The 22,260-nt window shown below is 33.2% G+C and overlaps 1 protein-coding gene across 11 annotated transcripts in view; it reads right to left on the reverse strand.

Moving 5' to 3' along the window:
* The window catches only part of TBL1X (transducin beta like 1 X-linked), a 359,711-nt gene that overhangs the window by 116,484 nt on the left and 220,967 nt on the right, over positions 1-22,260 (reverse strand). For 8 of the 11 annotated variants that reach the window (XM_051984556.1, XM_051984558.1, XM_051984547.1 and 5 more), the window contains 2 exons: positions 16,536-16,628; positions 9,195-9,288 (listed from right to left, as the gene is read on the reverse strand). The gene's annotated coding sequence lies outside the window, so the exon portion shown is untranslated. Of the gene's footprint in view, positions 1-9,194; positions 9,289-14,506; positions 14,719-14,994; positions 15,061-16,535; positions 16,629-22,260 lie in introns of all 11 variants that reach the window. The other 3 variants (XM_051984549.1, XM_051984550.1, XM_051984553.1) reach the window with 3 other exon arrangements.

Genomic DNA, 22,260 nt, shown 5'->3' on the forward strand with positions numbered 1-22,260 from the left:
TAATTTTTCAGATACCAGCTACATGTTGGGAAATCTTGTTTTAAAACCAACTGTTAAAAGGAAAACATCACTAAGAGACCACAAAATATGTTGCTTAAAAATAGTCTCCAAGAAGAAGCACATCTATTAAAATTTTTCCTTTAGTCGTTTCATCATTAAATATTTTAGAGACATTTTTATATAAATTAATCACAAAAACAAGGTTATAAATTGGTTGGCTTCATTTAGTTACTTATTCTCTATGAAATATTTATTTATAGTACTCTGAAATCCCTGAACTATAACTCTTTAATAATAAAGTCAGGGTTTATGTAGGACTTTAAGGTTTCCAAAGTATTTTACAAATATAATCTCATTTGATACTTACAACAACCCTAGGAGATAGAAGCTATCAATTTCCCTATTTTATATTAGATTGTAAGCTCCTCCAGGATACTCTTTTGCTTCTCTTTTGTTTGTTTTTGGTATCCCCAGTGCTTAGTAAAGTTCTTGCCATATAGTGGGTATTTTATAAATTTTTACTGAATTGCGGAAACTGAGGTAGACAGAGATTAAGTGATATGTTAAGAGCAAGCAGCTAATAAGTATCTGAGGTAAATTTTGAATTCAGTTCTTCCTAATTACAGGTCCAACATTCTATTCATTGTTTACTACATAGCTAATTTTTTTTCTACTTTCAGATGTTTCAAAAAAGGAGAAATTAAGGTACCATTGATTTTGAAACATGTTGTGAGGTGAAATCAATGAAGAACTCATTGGTTTAGGCAAGAGTTGCCTTGCGCTAGCCTGAACAATTAATAATTAATGATTATTATTAATTACAAACATAAGTTACTATCTTAAACACAAACTGATTTTGTGACTTTAGGCAATTCACCAAAAATCTCAATTCTTGAGGTAACTCTCTGACTTACAAAATTGTTTTTTTTTTTTTTAACAGTTATTTTATTTTTTCAAATACATGCAGAGATAGTTTTCAATAGTCATCTTAGCAAAATCTTGTATTCCCATTTTTTCTCTTCCTCCCTCCCCAAGATAGCAAACAATCCAATATAAGTTAAACAAATCTTCTAAAAAATTTCCATATTTGTCATGCTGCACAAGAAAAATCAGATCAAAAGAAAAAAAAAGATGAAAATACTGCACTTTCATCCACATTCAGTCTCCACACTCTCTCTCTGGATGCAGAGGGTATTTTCTATCCCATGACTTAAAGTTTCATAGAAAGTGCTGAACGAAAATGGTGGAGGGGGTTCCCTTAGCTAAACTAATGAAATTAAAGTTCCAGCCTGTATCCTCTGTTAATGATTAGATTTTAAGTATTTCTAAAACAGAAAGGCTCACAAAAATGTTTGCCAACCTTTCACAAGACAATCAGAAGTTGGTTGGGAAGAAGCATTTCTATAGCACCTATTATGTGCCAGGCACACTTACAACTGTTATGATTTGATCCTTACTGCAACCTTGGAAAGTGAGTGCTATTAACCATTTAACAGTTAGGGAAACTGAGGCCAATGGTAAGTATCTTGAGGTCTCTGACTCCTGCCACAAAGTTCCATCCACTGAACCACCTACTGCCTCAAAAGGAAAATGGCATAAACCATTTTTGTCTTAAAGAGTAGGAAAGTGCAGCTTAGAGAGGGAAAAAATGGCCTGTCCAAAGTCATGTAAATATTAAGTAGTAAACTAGATTTGAATCCAGTTTTAAAATTTGAAATCTAGTGCTCTTTCCATTTTGACACAATGTCTACTCAAAGAGATGATATGTTATTATACTGATGGGAATCTATTAAAAAGTATAAAGGAAAATTTTGCCCCTACCAAAAAACTCTATTAATAAAATTTCTAATTTTCTATCAGTGGATAAAATGTTAAGTCTAGAATAAGGAAGACCTGAGTTCAAATCTAACCTCAAACATATGCTCCATGGCAAGTCACTTAACCTAGCAGTCTCAGTTTCTATAACTGAAAATTAAAGCTAATAAAGCTATTTCCTCAGGGTTATTATGATCATCAAATGAGACAACAAAATGCTTAGCACAGTGACTGGCATATAGTAGGTATGTACTATAGTACAGTATAATATAGTATATTATTAGCCCTTATTAACATTATAATTATTACTCCCACTTCTTAAAACTCAAGACAAGGTTTCTATTTGTTTCAAGTTAATTTCTTTCTGTCACATAGTACTTCATTTCTTTCCTAGGTCCCATAGACCAGGGGATAATAAGTCTGCCTTCTAGCACTTAGTTGCACTAGCTTGATTGAGTAACCATATAATACTGAATCTAAGATTGTGGAAAATGACCCTTAAGGTCTCTAACAGAATAAGAATTTGGGAAGTTTTTTTTGTCAGAGTACAAAAGTGTAGCAATGAACCTAAGAGATCATATAAAGTTGTTGACAAAACAGACTGACTTTGGCATCTGGGTCCCCAGGCTCCAGTCCAGAGAGATGCTTAATCATGTGTTTGAGCTTAACTTCCATGACTCAGTTTCCCAATCTGTAAAATTAAGTGGCAATTGAACTAGCTGCCCTCCCCGCTCTCTTCTAGCTCTAAATATATGACATGATTCATGCCATAATTTCTGTTGATTTGTCCCATTTTGATTCTAAAGCATAACTGAAACAAAAGCCAAGTATACAGAAATTAAAAGGTCCCTTTCCTCCAAATACTAAATAAACACAGCCAGAAGTAACCCAGTATTTATATCAGTGATGTTGCTGTACTTGTATACAATACACATGTGTGTTTTAAGATTCATAATTAAAGTAAATCACTCTGCAACTTAACTTTTCCATAGTTCATAGAATCTGGAAATATTTAAAACACATAATGAAATACTCACTGTAGAAGCTACAACTACTCTATGGCTTGAACTTCACTGTAAGTCACAGAGCAGAAAGGACTCCCATTATTTTTTCTAAATCCTGTGGCTCCAGTAACATCTGCCGGGTCTACAGTGAATAACCACAACTCAGAGCTGTGTCTTGCCCACATCCCTTACCTCAGCCCCAGGTGGCGGCTAACTGAAAAGTTGTTTGGGAAATTCAAAGAGGAGGGAATAAGGCAACCATGTCCCACCTCTTCTCCAATTTTTCCTATTGACACAAATGGTGTGGATGGATCAGTGCCCATCCCTACAAGTGCTTGATGTGTATGCATGGCTCCCAAGCCTCCCCTTAGTAGGAAGGTGAAGTAAAGAGAAAAGTGCATGAATAATTCCCTTACAAACCTGCTGGAATGGCTTAAAGCATATATTTTTGCATCTTCTTGGAATAGATTTTGAAGAAAAGAGAAGAATGAGCCTGTATTGTTCTCTGAATAAATACACTTGATTGCCCTGAAACTTTTCCCTCATTTTTTTTTTTTTTTTTGGATGGTTAACAGTTTCTCTAAAGGAAAATTAGCTCTGTGAAGTTAGTTCATTCTGTGAAGAAGGAATCTATCTCTCTTGGCTGGTAGGAAAAAGATAACTGTTTTCCCCAAATCAAACCAAACTGATAAAATAAAATAAAATGAAATACAAATCCAAATCTGCCAGTAATATCTATTTGAGGAAGCATAAAGTAAGACTAATGAAACTCGTGAATGAAAAAATGTAGGTACTGTTTGTTCCAATAAATGGATTAAAAAATTCAAATGAAACCCTAATGTAGGTTTTATTTTATGTGAAGACATTAGTAATTTTTCATCTAAGATTATCAAATGACAATTCAGATTAAATCTCTTTGAAATGAATTCCATATGGAAGGTCTTCAAATTATATGATTATTATAGAACTTATCCAACATGGACAGTATATACTAAGTATTTCATTTCCAGCATGTAGTTTTTCAGCAGTGGATTAGATCGCAAAAAAAGGCAATAGATATAAGCATCTCTTTCTCTTCTTTCTGATTCCAATATTCAGAAAAAGAAACTTTTTTTTTGAAGGGGTAAAATAGTGGCAGAGAAGTTTAAGTGGATCTTTTTTAGAGGTAACTGGGTTCTGGATTACTTGGGTATGTGTTGAGAAAATTGAAGGACAATTGCTATTTAATGACAGGATAAAAAAATTACAAAGACATTAGTTTTTATTCCCATAGACAGTACAAAAACTTGCCATCAATTACCTTAATTACAAAAAGTAATTGCTCATGGGCAAGAAAAAAGCACTTATATACAGTAATTTATTGTGAAAAAATTGTCATAACTACGTCAACAAAATATTCTTTTGTGAGTCATGGAAATGCCTTTTTTATTCAGAACCATTCTTTGTCAAGGGATTTACTAACACCTGAATTTTTTTCTATCTTCATGTATAGATTTTAACCCTTGCCCCAAGTCAATTTACTCAAATGTTAATGTAGATGCAGATAATAATATCAGATACTGACATCTGAGATTGTACAAAGAAATTCTGTGTCACTACTCTGTTGTGGTTTACTTTGAAATGAGAGTCTAATTTTAGGTAGTGTAATTTTAATGGGCACCGTCATTAGATTTCACTTACTAATTTGTGGCATTTAATTCGGTCTGAAAGAGTATTTAAGTTACAGGTTGTTCCCCAGTGAGTTTAGATTATATTGTATACAATATTAACATAGTCCCTAATCATTAGTAAATGGAAGCTTAGATTCAAGGGTATGAGTGTAAGGAATTAAGTGCCAATTCTGATGATAATCTCAAATGAACACTTACTTAGATAATTTGCATGAGATATGCAATCATATACTATAGTTCTTTCAAATGACCGATTAAAAAAAATTCCAAGGCACTATTAAAGTCTTTAGATATTCTGCATCTTCTATATTTTTACCTCCCAAAAAGACTTCCAATATTCCAAGACCTCAATTATCAATGAATGAATTGGCAGAAGATATTACAGAGATCGCTATTATCTGAAAACATATTTAAGTCATTTGTTTTAACTTGTTTCTCTCATTGCCTTTTTCATTAGAACTGCTAACAAGGAACAAAATCAACTCCTTGCCATAAGGACAAAAACTGAAGGATAAACAAACAAACAAACAAACCAAAAAAGTTGCCTGTCTCAAGGAAAATGGTTCTAGGAAGATGAGATAATTAGCCAACTTAAGTAATTTATATATCTCAGCTAAGAACCCATATACTAACACACTCTCCTGATATGGACATAACAAATTTTGTTGAATGAAAAACTGTACATATTTCTATTAAGTAATCAAGCTGTCTTTAAAAGATGTTATCCTTCTGGAAAATATTTATATGTTTATACATAATTTTATTTACCTGTGGAAATGTTATTCTTAATAAATTACAACATATTTTCCAAAATAAGTTATTGGTTTCTTTTGGATTTTATAAATACTGCATTAATCTTAGCAAAGAACGCTGGTTCATTTGTTGGTAGTAGATAGGTTAGAATTCTGATCCCAAATGTCATAAAAGTAGGGTGGCTGCTTCTTGGGTAAGAGCAAAAAAGATTGCTATCAGTTTAATGAAATGCTAGCTGGTAGGGATAAAGTGGAGAAGGAGCTGTAAAATGATAGGGCACCAGCCAGTTCGGTGGTTATCTTAGCTCTCACAGGTAGCAGGATGTTAGGGTTTAGATGTATCCATATCAGAAGGTATTGGATATGCCAGGGTCAGGTATCTGAAGCATTTGGAGAAGTAAGGTTGGGAACAGCAAAGGGGGGGGGGGGGGGGAGGGAGAAAGGAGGGAGAAGATCAAATATGAGCAGAAACTGTGGGAGAAATCTTATATCCTTAGATGGAAAAAAGCAATGAGAAAAGGGCATTTAAGCTACATAGATTCATGGAAAATAGACATTTTTTTAAAGGGAGAATTTGCACTAAATAACTGAATCCCATCATTGCTGATAAATATTAGAATAGAGTAAATTATTCTGTAAATTACCATAATAAATATTATGTTAATTGTAAGGCAAAATATGTTACTATGTTCAACACACCTTTTGACTTTGAACATGTAATCTAAAGGAACTGACATAGGAAAAAGTATTAGATAATCCTTAGGGGAAAATTAGAGGTCAGAATATAGCATAAGTGAAATTTACCTACTACCTTTCTCACTGGTCTGAAAGTAGCTTAAGAAAAAGTAAAAACAGCTGAATAAATTTTAAAAATTTATACAGCTAAATGATATTTATATGAATGTAATATAAATACTAATGTAAATACAACACAAAATATAAATAATATAAATGTAATATAAATAATATGCTAATACAAATGTTGCAGTAAATTTTTTAAAATGATAAATACTGGCATTTGGAGTTTTTGAAAGGAGAAAAAAACAGAAAATATTCTAGGTCTATAACAAATTTAGTTGGAAATTTATAAGTGGAAAAGGCAGTAAGAATTAAGTATGAATTTTAATAATTTATAAGTACCAGAATCATGGATCCAATTTTACAAATACGTCAGAAAAAAGCTTTTATTACATTTTCTAAAATCAGTCTGTGAGATTCTGTTGTTAGGAAAATCTGTGATGGGCAGCATGTTCACTTCATTTTCCAATTTCCTCACTTTCTCTGGATTGTTCAGACAGACCACTTTCTTCCTTGTATTATGCTAATCTATGAATCTATAGTATCTTTTTTGTGCATAGTAGATATTAAAATATTATTTGTTCAATTGAAATCTGTTTCTCTTTCTGATGTACTATGTTGACTCCTTTAAGGACAATAACTCATTCTCTTGGTGGATTGGTAGATATAAGGCAAGTCTAACTTAAGTTCAAGTCCTGTCTTCGACACATCATGGCTTTGAGAGTATGTTTCCTAAACAAATTGTGGAAAACTTGCAAACATCACAGAACAGTTGCCAATCTGCATTAGTAAAGAATTTCCTTACCAGGAACTCCCTACACCAGGGAAATCCCAAGTCCAACACCCCTTTTCCCCACAAATCAATACCTTCTACCTAATTAAAAATTTAAAAACATAGGGGCTAGTTGGTATAGTGGATAGAGCACCAGCCCTAAAGTCAGGAGGACTTGAGTTCAAATGTGACCTCAGACACACTTCCTAGATGTGTAAGTCTGGGCAAGTCACTTAACCCCAATTGCCTCAGCAAAAAATAAATAAAATTAAAAATTAAAATAAAAAATAGTTCAGTATAGAATTAATTATATTTGTTAATAAGGAGGAATATTCACAACACAGAGCATGTGTTTTATAAAATTTAAATTTAGTTGTTTTAAGAAATGGTAATTATTATTTAAAAATAATATAATAAAAATATTTTCTAAATACCTCTCATGATTAACCTCAGTTCAAGAGATAAGATTTTAAAGCTACTCTGGAGTCAGAGGATTTGGGTTCAAATTAGGTTCAAACATCAGTTTCCTCATTTGTAAAATTATCAGGATTGGACCAGATGATATCTAGACCCCTTTCCAGGTCTAGATTCAGTCAAGAAGCAGAAAATTATGGAGCAAAATATTGTCTTGGTATCATCTGGTTTTATTTAACTTTCTGGAATTTTTTTTTTTTTTTTAACAAAAGTACAGGAGGAATGTATACTAGCAATAACTGGTATAGAAAAATTAATTAATGCCATCTTCCCCATCCCCACATCATTTTCTTTGCCTATAAGAAACAGAGAATTTTCACTTCCTATTACTGAAGAATCTGCCTCAATTAATTTTGGAAAATCAAATAATAAAATTAACATAGTTTCTGATTTAACTACAACAGAAAATGTGAATCATGGCTTTAGACTCACAAATTCCAAAAATCTAAGTGATCTCCCTTCCCTGACTTGTTGAGAATATATGTTAAGCACATAGTAAATAAGACGAATGTACACACTGCAAAAAAAATTAAACTATTTTGATTTAGCAAACTGCCCCAATGTTTCTCAGGGTTGGCCCCCAATTATATATTCTGCTAAAAAGAAAGCAAAAGGAACAGAAAACTAGAGCCTACATATTATTAAATGCCACTCCAGTTTTCTGCCTCATTTCTTTTCAGCTTTCCCAGACTTCATTTAGACTCTACATACCTTGACACAAATTTATTTTTGTGTTTACAACTTGAGTGAGGCCTGTTACTTCTTTCAGTACATTGGAAAGATTTAATTTTTCTCTGGGGAATAATACTTAGAAACCTCATTAAATTCTGCCAAATGTAATCTAAAACTTTTACAGAAATGTTTTAAGTTTGAATCTGTTTATAAATTATCATGGACCTACTTAAAAATGCATAGCAATTCAGAATGCAATTAACCAAAATTAAAGTCATGCGTGCATTATTAATTTATCTGCAACTTTTAACATTAATAACAACTCACAATATTAATGGAATGTGTCTGTACTGAGGGATAGCCAGGTGGCATAGTGGAAAGAGCACAGAGCTTGGAGAAAGAACAAATGATTCCATCTTCCCAAGTTTAAATCTGGCTTCAGATACTTATTAGCCCTGGGCAAGTCACTTAACTTTGTTTGCCTCAGTTTCTTTATCTGTAAAATGGGAACAGGATAAGGAAATGGCAAACCATTCCAATTTCTTTGTCAAGAAAATCCCAAATGGGGACATAAAGAGGTAGACACAACTAAAAAAATGAATGGACAGCAGCAACAAATTTATAGTGGAGTAAGATCATCTTCTATGGGGTCACCAAAAATATTACTGCCTTTTTTGGAATCAATAAACAAAATAAACTACCTCAAGAACAAATCTACTAAGAACCAATAAATAGTAATCATCATAGTAACTAGTATTTATATATTTGAAATTTGCAACATCACTCTACAATATTATTTCATTTTACTCTCACAATAACCTTAAAAGGTAAGTGCTACATCATTCTGATAAGGAAACTGAGGCAGAAGTTAAGTGTCAGGATGTCTGAGGCTGGATTTGAACTCAGGTTTTCCTCATTCCAGCTCTAGCATTCCATATAGGAAAATATTGCCCACAATCTTGGTCTCAATTGGTTTTGTTTAACTTTTTTGGCTTAAACTGAAAGGTTTAGTTACCACCTCTTAATTTATAATTGAGTGTGTAATTCTGTATAAAGTATAACTATATAATGACTTAATCCTTACCAGATTCAGGAAGGGATACAATCAATAAATTACATGGGAGAAAATTATTTGGGAATCTTGAGAGTTAAGACAATAATTCCCCTATAATAAATTATCTTTCAAATTAATAGCAGATTTAAAAAGGATCAAAATGGTAGAGATTATGGTGATTACCTTTATGGTGACTTCATGTGTGGACCGTTTTATAAATGAGCCTTCAAGGATTCAACAACATGAATAGCACAGTGTCTGCTTGGAGGAGAGGTTCCTAGTATTCATAAAAAATAGGAAGAAAAAACATCAAAAACAATTTCTGAGTTTTATATATATATATATATATATATACACACATATATATATCCCTGATATTTAAGGTACTCTCCTCTTGCCCCACCCCACTTCTCAACATTTTCTCTTTCCTTTTTATATAATTACATTTTTTAATTGCATATTTTGATCTTTTTGATCAGTTCATTCCTTCTTTCTGATTTTTGTTTGTTTGTTTGTTTAAACTTCAACCCAATCATTTTTAAAGAACAGATTGTTTGCAATTTTTTTCTTTTGAGAATAAAAGACATTAAAATTTTTAAATAATGGGGGAAAATTTAGCATCTACATATGGGAGAAGAGATATCTCATAACTGGATTAGAATTTTACATTTCCAATGTCAAAAATTGGCAATACTTGTAAAAATAGTCTAAATATATATATGCCCCAATTTTTTTTACTTCTATCATTGAAGAATGAAATGGGATGAAAAAATGAGGATCATCTGGTATCTTCTTTGTCCCATAGGTGGGAAATGAATAAGCATTTACTGAGCAAAGGACATTTTGTGAAGCACTTTACAAATATGATCTCATCTGATCTTCAAGTAATCATTGTATCCTTTGAAACATCAGATGCAATTATTTCTTCCTAAGCACAGAATGTGTTAGAGTCACTATTAAAAAAAAATAAGCTAAGGTTAAACATTAGCTGGCTAGAGTTCACTATTAAAATAAATTGCCTGAGACAATCCACTTAAAATGTAACTGCATGTTTTATATTATTTAGAATTAAACTGTTTAGACCTCAGGGGAAAAAAAACATCTTTTGTTCTCCATGTTACAAAATATTTGTCATGACTGAAGACCAATATTGGATAAGAATTATAAACATGACACACTTGTATTTAACATACAAATATTTGGGTTTTAATTGCCTTCCCAGTTGCTTATGTCAGTTATAGTTATGGACTCCAAGAAAATCTAGTTATGACCGCTTCATTTTAGAGGGAATGAAAGAAGAGTCAAAATATTTATTAATATCACCATCTTTTAATTCTATGCAGTCTTGCTGGTATTTATTATAAATTTAATTTAACGAGATTTTTAGATCTTTAAATCTTTCAATTATCCCTCAGGTTCACACTGAATATTAAGAAAGATATAGCTGTTGATCACATGTAATCATAATTTACTTCCATGTTTAGAAAACACCACATTGGTTTGGCCAATCAACACTTTCTTATTTCATTTTATGGTTTTCCCAGTAAAATTCCATTGATTATTTCAATAGGTTTAAAGTCACTCTTCTCATCTGTAAATTTATAGTCTACTTGTTCTATAAGTATCCCCAAAGTACTGATCCAAGCACAAAGACATTTTTCCTAAATCCTTAATCCTGCCTCACTCCATTTATTAATACAATTGCATTTATAGGCTTCTTAATTGTAACTTTATTTAGTACCTTAAGACTCTTTTCCTACAATATACAGAGTAGTTATCCAGCCTTTTGTTTGAGGCCCTCAAAAGAGGGGAAATCCTTCATTTCCTGAGGCAGCTGAGTTGTTGTTGTTGTTGGGTTTTGGTTTTTTTTTGGATAGTTCTACATCTTTTGTTTATCCCAACTTTTAATGTTCCAACAGATCTGTGAACTTAATTTTGAATGAGTTTTGATTCATTCAACAACATAGTTTGCAACTGATCCTTCCCTGACCATCTTGTGTGACTCTTGTCTCCATTTTCCTGTAAATCCCTCACAAAGGGTCAGCTAAGGCACAAGTCCTACTTCCCATTCTCTTGACAATGTTTAGATACTACTGAAACTACATGGACAGTCCAATAGCTGTCCCTTACGCTATTTATTGACCAATCTTTTTTCTCTTGATCATACATTTCTATATATAAATGGTTTGAATATACATAGCTTTTATACTTTTCTACTTGTTTTATTTACATTAAGAATGTCAAGGTCATTTTTATGCAGTTCCTCTAGTTATATGACCTTTCATTCATAAGTGGATGAGGACTTTAAATTTCCAATGTTAACAGTTAATGTTTATAGACAATCAAAAAATGTATGATTTGACCCTTCTACTCCATTTTTACAAAACTTCCTATTGCTGCAGAATGAAAGGGGCAAAATAAGAATGAGGCTCATTTGGTATCTCCATTTCAAAGTTTGCCAAAATCAAAGCATCAATTACCAGGTGGCCAACCTACACAGGTGTGGAGCTTCTCTTAGGAAGGCTGGCTATCAGAAAGTGGAGTCTGTTGTTAGAACTATACTTTATAGCATAGTAGAGCCTGTTCTCCCAATCAGAGTAAAGATTTTCTATGCGCTCTTAACTTGCCTATTAGTTCTATCCTCTCTAAGCAAGCAAAATGTGTCTAAAACTATTCCCACAGACCACAGACTTTCAAGTATCTGAAGACAATTATTTTGTTCTTCCTAAAATCTTCTCCTATCCATGGTAAACATTTTCAATTCTATCCTTGAATCCTCATATAGTATGAACTTGGGCCCTTAATTATGTATTATAAATGTCCTTCTTAAGATATGGCATCGAGAAGTGAACATAACAACTTTAGTAAGGGCACAATATTCTCACCAAAGAAGAGTACAACAGGGTTATCACTTCTTTGATCCAGGACAGTGTGTACCTCCTTAATGCTACTTATGGACATTGTGGGTTTTGTGGCTGTTATGTCATATTATTGACTTCTATTGAATTTGTAGTCCATTCACCCCAACCTTAAAAAAAGGTTTTTTTTTAAGTTTTAAAACATTTTTTTATTTTGAATTTAATAAATACCAGAAACAATAAATACCAGAATAATAAATTTAATAAATTCCATGAACATTTCAGTATATCAAAAAAACAAAGAAACAAACCACCCCCCAAAACAACAAACAAAAAATCAAAACACTAAATGAATAAAATGGCGAACTTTTTGTCATGGGCAATTTATTTTTGCTTATTGTGTGAATCTTTTTTTTTTTTTAATTCAAACTTGAAATAGTGTATCATCATGGGTGAAAGTTGAGATGAATGAAAAAATAAAGATTTGAGCTTCTGAGCATGTCAATTTATTAAGCAATGCATGTCCACTGCCTAACAAACTGGAAGTGGGCTTTCCTCAGTTTTGGTACTGGCAATAAGGGGAGACAGATTTTTATGCATTAAAATCAATTAATTAAATAAAACCAATTAATTGAAAATAATTAATAAAATTAGGCAATCTTATTTCTAATTAGAGGTTTAATTAGGGACTTTACAAATCAGGAGGGGAAAAGCAAATTGAGTGTGATTCCTTGAAAGCAGAAAAAAAGAGGTGTTCCACTCTCCATAACTGTTTGTAAATCAAAGGAACTTGAAAACACTAATTGTTTGACCAGTATAGGGTCACTTTCCAGATAAAACATATGGACTATATCTATGAGTGAACTATGAGATCAATCTGTGGATCTGACAGAGTTTCTGGTCAACATGTAAATGATGTCTAAGCAGCAGATAAATGTGTTTAGCTTCTCAACCAGAAACCTAGGTTAAGACAAAAAAAGTTTTCCGACAATTCTCATAATTGAATAAAGTTTTCTCTTAAGACAGAAACTGGACTAGACTTCTAATTGAAAAGAAAGGAATTAAGCTAGCTCCAGAACTGAGTCACAAGATGGAAGTCAGTGTAGTTCACTCAATTTCTACTATCATTGATGTATTAATCCCCTTAGCAACCCCTTCTGTTCTTCCTTTTCTTTTACTTATTTAATGAATGGTTCATTGATTCTCTTTCCCTTTTTCCTTAATTCAGTATTGCTTTCATTACCTCTTAGTTCCCCCCCCCCTAAAGAAAAAGAATCATATAGAAAGGGGACCTTTTTTCCTAGTCAGCTAAAGGGAAGCACTCAATTCCCACCCCTGCCCCAGATCTGATCAGATGCTAATTCTGTCATTTATTTCTTCTTCTTGAGCTCAGAAAAAAAGTTTGTGGCCCAAGGACAAGGTGGCTGTATCCTTGATGGAGGGTTCAAAAAATATTCCCATCTCCAAGGCTCACATTATTCTAATTCCAGGATTGGATGCTCTATCCACTATGTAACCTCACTACCTTGAGAAAAAATATTAAAGTTCTCCCAGTGGTGTAAGTGCCCTCATTCTCTAAAGGTACTTCCAGAAAGCTTTTGGAGTAGCAAAATACAGTGATAATGGCTCCCATGGCCACAGGAAAGACATAGGAAATTTTTTCCCCCAGTTTCTTCTCCCTAAGGATCATCAAGCCTAGGGTTGAAACACAAAATTGTTCCCCAATTTGATGGGGATACCATTTTACAGGGGCAAATAACTTCAAACATATGCTAATGAACTAAATGATTTCTGAAATTTCTTCAAACTCCTTAAATAAATTATCTAAGGGAGCTAGATGGTGCAGTGTATAGGGTACCGGCCATGGAGTCAAGAGGACCTGAGTTCAATTCCAGCCTCGAACATTTGACACTTACTAGCTGTATAACCTTGGGCAAGTCATTTAAACTCAACTGCCTTAAAACAAACCAACAGAAAACCCATAAATTATCTAGTGGCCAATGAAATCTGAGCAAACCTATAGGTCCAATGCACCCACCTGGAAATTCAGTTGAAGTATTACTGGATAAGAATAAAATGAACTGAACTCTAGATTTTGCAAGGATCAATAATTTTCAAATGCCTTGTTACTAAATAGATAAAGGAATGTAGTGATTTATTTAAATACTGTAGGGCTACATTGTTGATGCTGTAATCTTATCATACAGTCATAAATGTGTCAGAATTGCATAGGATTGTTTCCAGTTTTATCAACTTGTTAATAACATATTACTGTTCACAACCAGTTCTGAATGAAGACCATTCATCACTTTACTTTTCTCTTTTATTATATTTCCCTGAAGATTCAGAGGCTAAACTACATATGCTAATAGACAAGGGATTTCAATATCCTCCTTTAGCAGCTCCAGAAATAGACTGCATTCTTTGGCACATGCATTCTTTAATATAAAAAGAGCCTGCATTAAACATAGAAAAGTGGTTTTCACAGCAAAGAAAGAGGGGGTTCAGGGACTTTTGTTATGACAAAGAGGAGAGTATCCAATACCAGATTCTTAATTTTTATGAAATATTTAGGCTTTAATAATATTTCCCTTTATCTGATTTACAGACTTGGGATTAAAAGAAAGATCTACTTACGTCACAAAATCTTGGGTTGCTTTTGATTATTGGGATCATGAAAAATTAGTACTCAGAACAATATCAGCACCTCGTAAACTCCACGTTCCAAAGATATTAGAGCTGAATTAATCAGGAGCTTTAACAAATAAGTCCTCTCAGGACAGAGACATCACTGTTTGGCATTGGATAGCCAGAATAGGGAAAACTTCAATGACAATTCATGTTCCTGTCTAAGAGATGGAAAAGGGAATCTTAGAGAAAGTAGTATACCGGCTGGTATGGGTTATGCTAATTTGGCTTGGGGGAGGAGAAGGAATTTGAGACCAACTAAATGAAAGCAAGAAACCAGTAATGATTTTAAAATATATATTCTGTTGGATTTTGTCTAGTAGTTTTCTAATTTAGACAGCAAGTTAACTTGTTTAATAATAGACAGGTTGAGTAGGTGGCCAGCAGAGAGAGACGTAGGGGAGGGGGTAAGACTGAGAATATCCTCAAAGTCTTACCATTAATAAAGGGTTGCCAAGAAGTGACCCAAACGAATGCATTATAGATGGTTTCAGAATTTCATTCTGAAATGAAATATAACATTTTAAGAGAAAGACATTATTCTATCAGCAAATAATCAACTAAAATATTTTCTGATTTTTAGCTTAGATAAGGCCAACAGGAAATGCAATAGTAACTAATTAAAGGAGCCTGTGATAAGATACCTAAAACAAACAAAAAAACTAAAGAGAAGTAGCTTCGTTTTTTCTTACAAGTCAAATATCTGTATAGCTATAGCTATAGATACATACACATATTTATATACATATACACATATATAAGTGGGGGTGGACACATATGACAAGGCCAATGCAAAATTTGATTTGATTGACTATATTTTTGAAAGGTTTTTTAAAAAAATCTCTCCCCCCCTTTTTAAATAAGAGAAGTATGGAAAGGAAAAAAAATTATTAAAAATTAAATTAATTTTTAAATTCCAAGTCAAATAAATCATGGATTATAGAACTCAGACAATATAGTATGATGAGAGAATGCTAGCTTTGGGATGAGACTGGAAGCCCAGCATTTCCCCTTATATCTTGTTTGATCTGGGTAACTCATTTAAGCTCTCTATAATTCAGTCTCCTGATTTTACAAATGAGTAATGTTAGACAACATACTTCTCAGATCTTTCCCAATTAGAACTATATGATTTAATGACCAGTTTGGCTCTGTCACAGTTACCAAGGAACTTAGATGGATATTCAGGATATAGCTACAGACTTCAGGAAAATTATACTTATAATCCAAAAAACCAGAAAACAGAGAGAGGCATGCAAGTGTAACTGCTGTAGAAGCATTAGTGATCCCTAATTTTTGCTTCCACAAACATGGAGTACAGATCATTGTTTTATAGATAAAAAAGTAGAATGTAGTATGATTTATCATTAATAGAGAAATTTTAAAATTCCTTTCCAATATTATATGATGATCAACTGTGATGGACTTGTCTCTTTTCAACAATGAGGTGATTCAAGGCAATTCCAATTCACTTAGAATGGAAAGAGCCATCCTCATCCAGAAAGAGAACTATGTAGACTAAAAGTGGAACAAAGCATGGCATTTTCACATTTTTTGGTGGTGGTGTGTATTTGCTTGTTTTTTTTTTCTCTCTCATATTTTTTTTCCTCTTTTGATCTGATTTTTCTGTGAAGCGTGATGAACATGGAAATATATTTAGAAGAACTGCACATATTAACCTATAATTGATTGCTTTCTGTCTGGGGGGGATATCAGAGAGAGGGGGAAAAATTTGGAACACAAGGTTTTGCAAAGATGAATGTTGAAATCTATCTTTTATATTTATTTGGAAAAAGAAAAACTATTATAAAAATTCTCTCAGTGGCATGAATATCTCTAATATCTCTGAATATCTCATGAATATCCCTAATCCAAGAGTATAATTCCCCAAATCTGCAGGAGACACATAGAAAGCTTTTTTGCATTCCCTCCTCCAAAGGCCCAAAGATTAATGCAATTAAAGTTGAAATAGACTTACCTAAGTCTCTTATAGGGAATTCCTTCCCCATTCGATGGGGATGCCTTCTAAAAATCCCTGGAAATAGCAGAATCCAAAAACAGTGCACTGTACCTGGGGGAAAAAGCCTCAATTAGAAACAACCTATAAGTGAGGTTAGGGTCTTTTATGCAAGCAAAAGGATGATTGAAAGATGAACCTATCTCTACATAGTCAATATATTTTTTATATTAGGTGAGGGAGAGATTGTTGTATGGATTAGCAACACCATGAACATCAGAAAATGTGACTTACAAAACTGCAAAACAGAAAGTTTCTTTACATAATGGAAGTGGTAGAGGAAGATAAATGTAATTCTGTGTCTTAAGACTTTAAATTTGTGGGGAGGGTGTCGAGGTTTTTTTTAAAATAACAACTTAAATATTAAGCATGAACATTTCAACACACAAAGAACAAAAAAAATGTGTAAATAAAACAGCACATATCTGAGAAAGGAAGTCATGAAAAACAAACCCCAGACACTGGCTTCCTGAAAAATTAACTTTCATTCTACATCATTAGAGCAAAACCTCTTTGTTATTCATAGTATCATGATTTAGGGCTTCTGTAGTTGTAACTGGTTCTTATTTTATAAGATTAATTATATATTATATAGATATAATTATAGTTCTTAAATCTTTCAAATTTTTTTTTTTTTACAGTGCTTAATCACTGTATAAATTTTTCTCCTGGTTCTGCTGACTTCATTCTGCATCAGTTCATAAAAGTCCTCCCAGATTTCTCTACCCTTTCAAGAATTTTTAAATATTTCATTACATTCTAAAACCCTAGTTTATTTGATAATTCCCTAATTGCCACGTATCCACATTGTTCCTAGTTCTTTCCTACAACAAAAAGTGATATTCTAAGTATTTTTGTACTGTCCAGCTAAACAGAGTGGAAAGAAAGGAGCGGATTTAAAAGATGGTATAAAAAAGGAAAAGATAAGACATGGTAATTAGTGAAAGGATGGTGTTGCTAACAGAAAAAGTCAAGTTTAGAAGAGGAGTAGGTTTATAGAGAAAGGCAATGAATTCCCTGTCTGACTTACAAGTTTAGGAAGCCTGTAGGATACTTCCCTTGAAATGTCCAATTTGGTAGCTGATCACAAATGAATCTATGAGAAAAGATGATAACTGAAGCCAAAAGAACTTATAAGGTCAAGAAAGAATATAGATTTTAGAACCTAGAATAGGTCTGTGGATATACCCACAATTAAGGGATGAAATATGGAGGATGATCAGAAAGTAAAATGAGGAAAAAGAGACAAGAAGAGAATCAGGAAAAAGAAATGTTATTTAAACTCAAGAAAGTACTCTCAAAGGCCCTTCTCTAATAAGACTTACCTTCCACTACCTTGCCTCAGTATCCTCATGTACCAGATAAATTAGATTATTTTCTAAATACAATCTGTATTTTCCTACCTCCAGGTAATCTCCAATGCCAAAAAGAAGAAGATTTAAAGATGGAATGTTTAGAATTGAAGACATGATTTATCTGTTACTTTTCCCAAATTGATTTTAGATTTTATTTAAGTGAGAAAGAAATCAGCCCTGCTGCCTGAATAATAGATATAAGGCCAGCTTTTTAGACAGGATAATTGTTCTGTCTTTGACATATACTTGCTGTGTAGTGATGAACAAGTATAACCTCTGTCATGAATCCTCCACTAATCTACACTCCTTGTTCTTCTACCAAGTTTCCTTTGTTTGAATTCAAGTACGACTTTGTATCTCTCTTATCACACTTTCTATTTTTCTATTTTGGTATTATCTATCCATCCATCCATCCATCCCATTTCCTGTCAATACCCCAGTATTAGGCACCAAGATTCCTTCTGATTCTATATCCTGTCTCACTCCTTTTTTTTTTTTTTTAACAAGATCATAGATTTAGAACTAGAAAGGACCTCTCTGACCACCTAATCCAATCCCTTTATTTCAAAAAATGAGAATACCAAAGCCATGGAAAGTTATGTGACCAAGGACAGAAAGCTAGTAAGTGTCAGATAGAGCATTTAAACCTGGGACTTCTGACCAGAGCCAGTGCTCTTTCCACTCTATCTGGCTACCTCTTTTATGTTGTATGGAATTTAATGTATTGTCCTATAAGTAGTAAGTGATGAATATGTATTTTCTAAAGTCATTGCCAGTGTGTGGTATGTCCCAAACTGGTACAGTGGAAAGAACTCTGGATTTGGAGTTAAAGATCCAAATCCTGGATCTGTGATTTACTACATGTGCAACATTTATCAAGCTATATAACCTTTCTGGGCCTCCATGTCTTCATCTGTAAATTGCTGAGATTGGTGTAGATCAGGGGGTTCTGAACTTTTGTTTTTAACTTTGTGTTCTGTATTCCTTCGACAGCCTAGTGAGGCCTCTGGACCCGTACTAAGAAAATATTTTTCAATGCATAACAGAAAATACAAAGGATTACAAAGAAAACAAATTATAATAATATAATAAGTGTCAATAATACTATTTATAACTAGCTTATGTAGTTATATATAAGCTTATATAGCATATATATATATATATATATATATATATATATATATATATATATATATATATCTTATATAGCATCTACCATATGACAGGCACTGTGATAAATACTTAGGTATAAATATCTCATCTGATCCTAACAATAATCCTGCAAGATTGCTATTATGATCCTCATTTTTCAGTTGAGGGAACTGAGACACACAAGTTAAATGTCATGGCCAGGTTTACACAGCTGGTAAGAATCTGAGGTCAGATTGGAACTCAACCTCCTATTCAAAACAATGGTTATCAAAATATTAAGTAAACAAGTTCATGAACTCCTACTTTAGAATCCCTGGTCTATGGGAACTCTAAGGTTCCTTCCAATTCTCAAGCAATCCTGTGTCCAGTCAAAGAGCTGCTCACAGTCTATTTGGATTCCTTATCTAAAGTAGGATTATGATTTCCCAAGTTAAGAATCTGATTTTGTGGAATTTACAGTATTAGAAGTTCAGTAGAACACAAGGAACGAGAGAGAGAGAGAGCGCGAAAGAGACAGAGAGACAGAAAGTGAGAGAGATAAAGAGAGAGAGAGACAGACAGACAGAGAGAGAGAGAGAGAGAGAGAGAGAGAGAGAGAGAGAGAGAATGTCCACTGTTCTAGAAATCAGTACCTTTATGCAAACCTACTCATCCTGAAAAGAATTTGCCTCTGGGATGGTTTTCAACGTTTGCCATAAAAAACAGTTTTGTTTTGTTTTTTCCTTCTCAGTAGTTCAAACCAAAATGGAAATGTTCTTCCCAGAGGGAAATTATTTTAAATATGTTTTTGAAGAACACTACATGATACTGGGATAATTGATAAGATACTAGACTTGGTCAAGAAGATGTGAGGTTCCCATATTATACTAGCTGTGTGGAACTCTCTAACTCTCAATTTCTTTGCATGTTAAATGAAGGATTCAGTGAACTCTAAGGTCTCTTCTGTTTTTCAGGTAAGAAATAGTCAATCATATGTCTACATGAAAAAAAGAAATTTCTTCTTTAAAGTTTGTTTTTTAATGTTCAGTTTGTTGTTTATTCATGTCCAACTCTTCATGACCCTATTTGGGATTTTCTTTGCAAAGATACTGGAATAGTTTGCCATTTTCTTTTCTAGCTCATTTTATGGATGAACAAACTGAGGGAAACAAGGTTAAATGACTTGCTCAGGGTCTTACAGCTAGTAGGTGTTTGAGGCCTCATTTGACCTCAGATTCTCCTGACTCAAGGGCCAGTACATTCTTATCTACTACATTATCAAGCTGCCCTAATGTTGTCACAGACTATTGTTATTTCTACTTATTTGATTCACAAGGTTCACTTAGGAGGATAATTTGATGAAGCAAAATTATCTGATATTATCCCTACCAAGTCCTAACTGATAATATGCAATTTATTTTAAGTACCAAGAATTTCATATCGATACCTCTGTAAGCTTAAACTACCGTCTCTTATATTAAAATAAGAATTGATTCAATATTCCTTTCTCATTCATACAACTCATTTATGTTTAAATTATGCTAGGGAAAAATATATTCTCAAGTATCTAGAAAACTTCAAAGATTAGCCAAGTGGTACTTAGTGACCATTTCTTAGTGACTTAGTGGTACTTAGGATTTACACAGAAAACAATTCTTTGGTAGAAGAATATAGGTATTTTCAGAAGAAAATGAGCTGCAAATTTTTATAAGAAATGATTATAACATTAGTTTGCATTGTTTTACATCTCCTCCAAGAAGTTACACTTAATTAAGTTCCAACTGTATGACCAGTTCTAGGTAACCAATGCCTCACACTTACTTTCCAGAAAAAAAAAAAAAGTCTCTCTCTTTTGGACCTGGGTTCTCATGCTACTTTCTGCAGGTTATCTATCACCTGAAGTGCCTCCTCATCCAGTCCCTGCCATACCTCTTCCCCTTCTTTCACCTTATCCCTTCAGGACTTCCTTTCAGCCAAAATAATTAATATGATTAATTAATTCCCAAAAAAGTATCAATGGAAAACGATCTATTTGCATGTTAATAATTTAGCTCAATGAGAAGAATAGTTGTAACGCTGGGAATTTCAAGCAGAGAAGAAAGAAAATGGGAGGAAAAAACTTGAGACACATGGACTTTTCAATGACCTAGAAGTCACCAATACAGACTGGTCCTCCATCTTTGTGGCCGGACCTGGGGAGGTCTTTACTACTGTATTCCATGTTCAGAGAAAGAAACAGTAAGCTAGGTAGGAGAGAAAATTCCTAGTGGCTCCTTCAGAATGCTCCCAATTTTGCTTTTCTGGATATATGTCAACCCAGTCTCTCATCCAAATGCTGGGGAAATAGATTATTTAATACTAAGCTTTTCAAATGTAACAGAATACAATATCAGAATAAAAAAGGAACTCTTTTAAAGGAAATCCCCTCTACCAAAGCTAGTAGGATATCTTTTACAATTTTAAAGAATTGCTTTCCCCTGGGTCACAATTCCTGTAGGTGACAGGGAAAGGGCTTTACCTCAAAATTTTCTGGCTCCTATATTGAGGGTAAGAGGAGTGTCTCCAACAACTGTACTTTACTTCTCTCATTCAATAATGAGACTTTTATTTGAATATCAACTATGTGTTCATCTGGGGTAGGGGAGAGAATGGTTACAAGATTGCTTCTATCCTTACAGAGTATAAATGCACAAAAATTTATTCTCTCAATGATGACCCTGTAGCAAAATGAATTGAAGAAATATTAAAACAATATTCACTATATACTACACTTGCTAAAGGCAGAAATATACTAATGCATTTCAGGAAGAAAATGCAGTGAGGGCTAAAATAAAAAAGATTTCCCTAATTAATCAGAATAGCAAAGAAACCAGACTATCCTATTTCCCCCAAATTCCAATTAAAGTTTTGCTGTAAGGGATTTGTAAGAAACACAATATAATTATAAGCTCACTATAAGACTATGTACAACTGCAAAGCTTGAAAAATGAATGTTAATGACCCGAAAAAAAAAAACTGAATAGAATTATGCCAAAACATTTGGTCATTGATCTAATATAGCTATATGTATAGATATACATTTTTGAGAAAAGGGAAGAGGTGGAATCTGCAATTTTATAAGAGTTGGGGAAATCCCAGTGTGGATTAATGAGACTATAACTTATAATTTTAGAAAGCTGCCTGACGGCAATGAAATGGTC

The sequence above is a fragment of the Antechinus flavipes genome, chromosome 3, assembly GCF_016432865.1.
Source record: "Antechinus flavipes isolate AdamAnt ecotype Samford, QLD, Australia chromosome 3, AdamAnt_v2, whole genome shotgun sequence".
Taxonomy (NCBI): domain Eukaryota; kingdom Metazoa; phylum Chordata; class Mammalia; order Dasyuromorphia; family Dasyuridae; genus Antechinus; species Antechinus flavipes.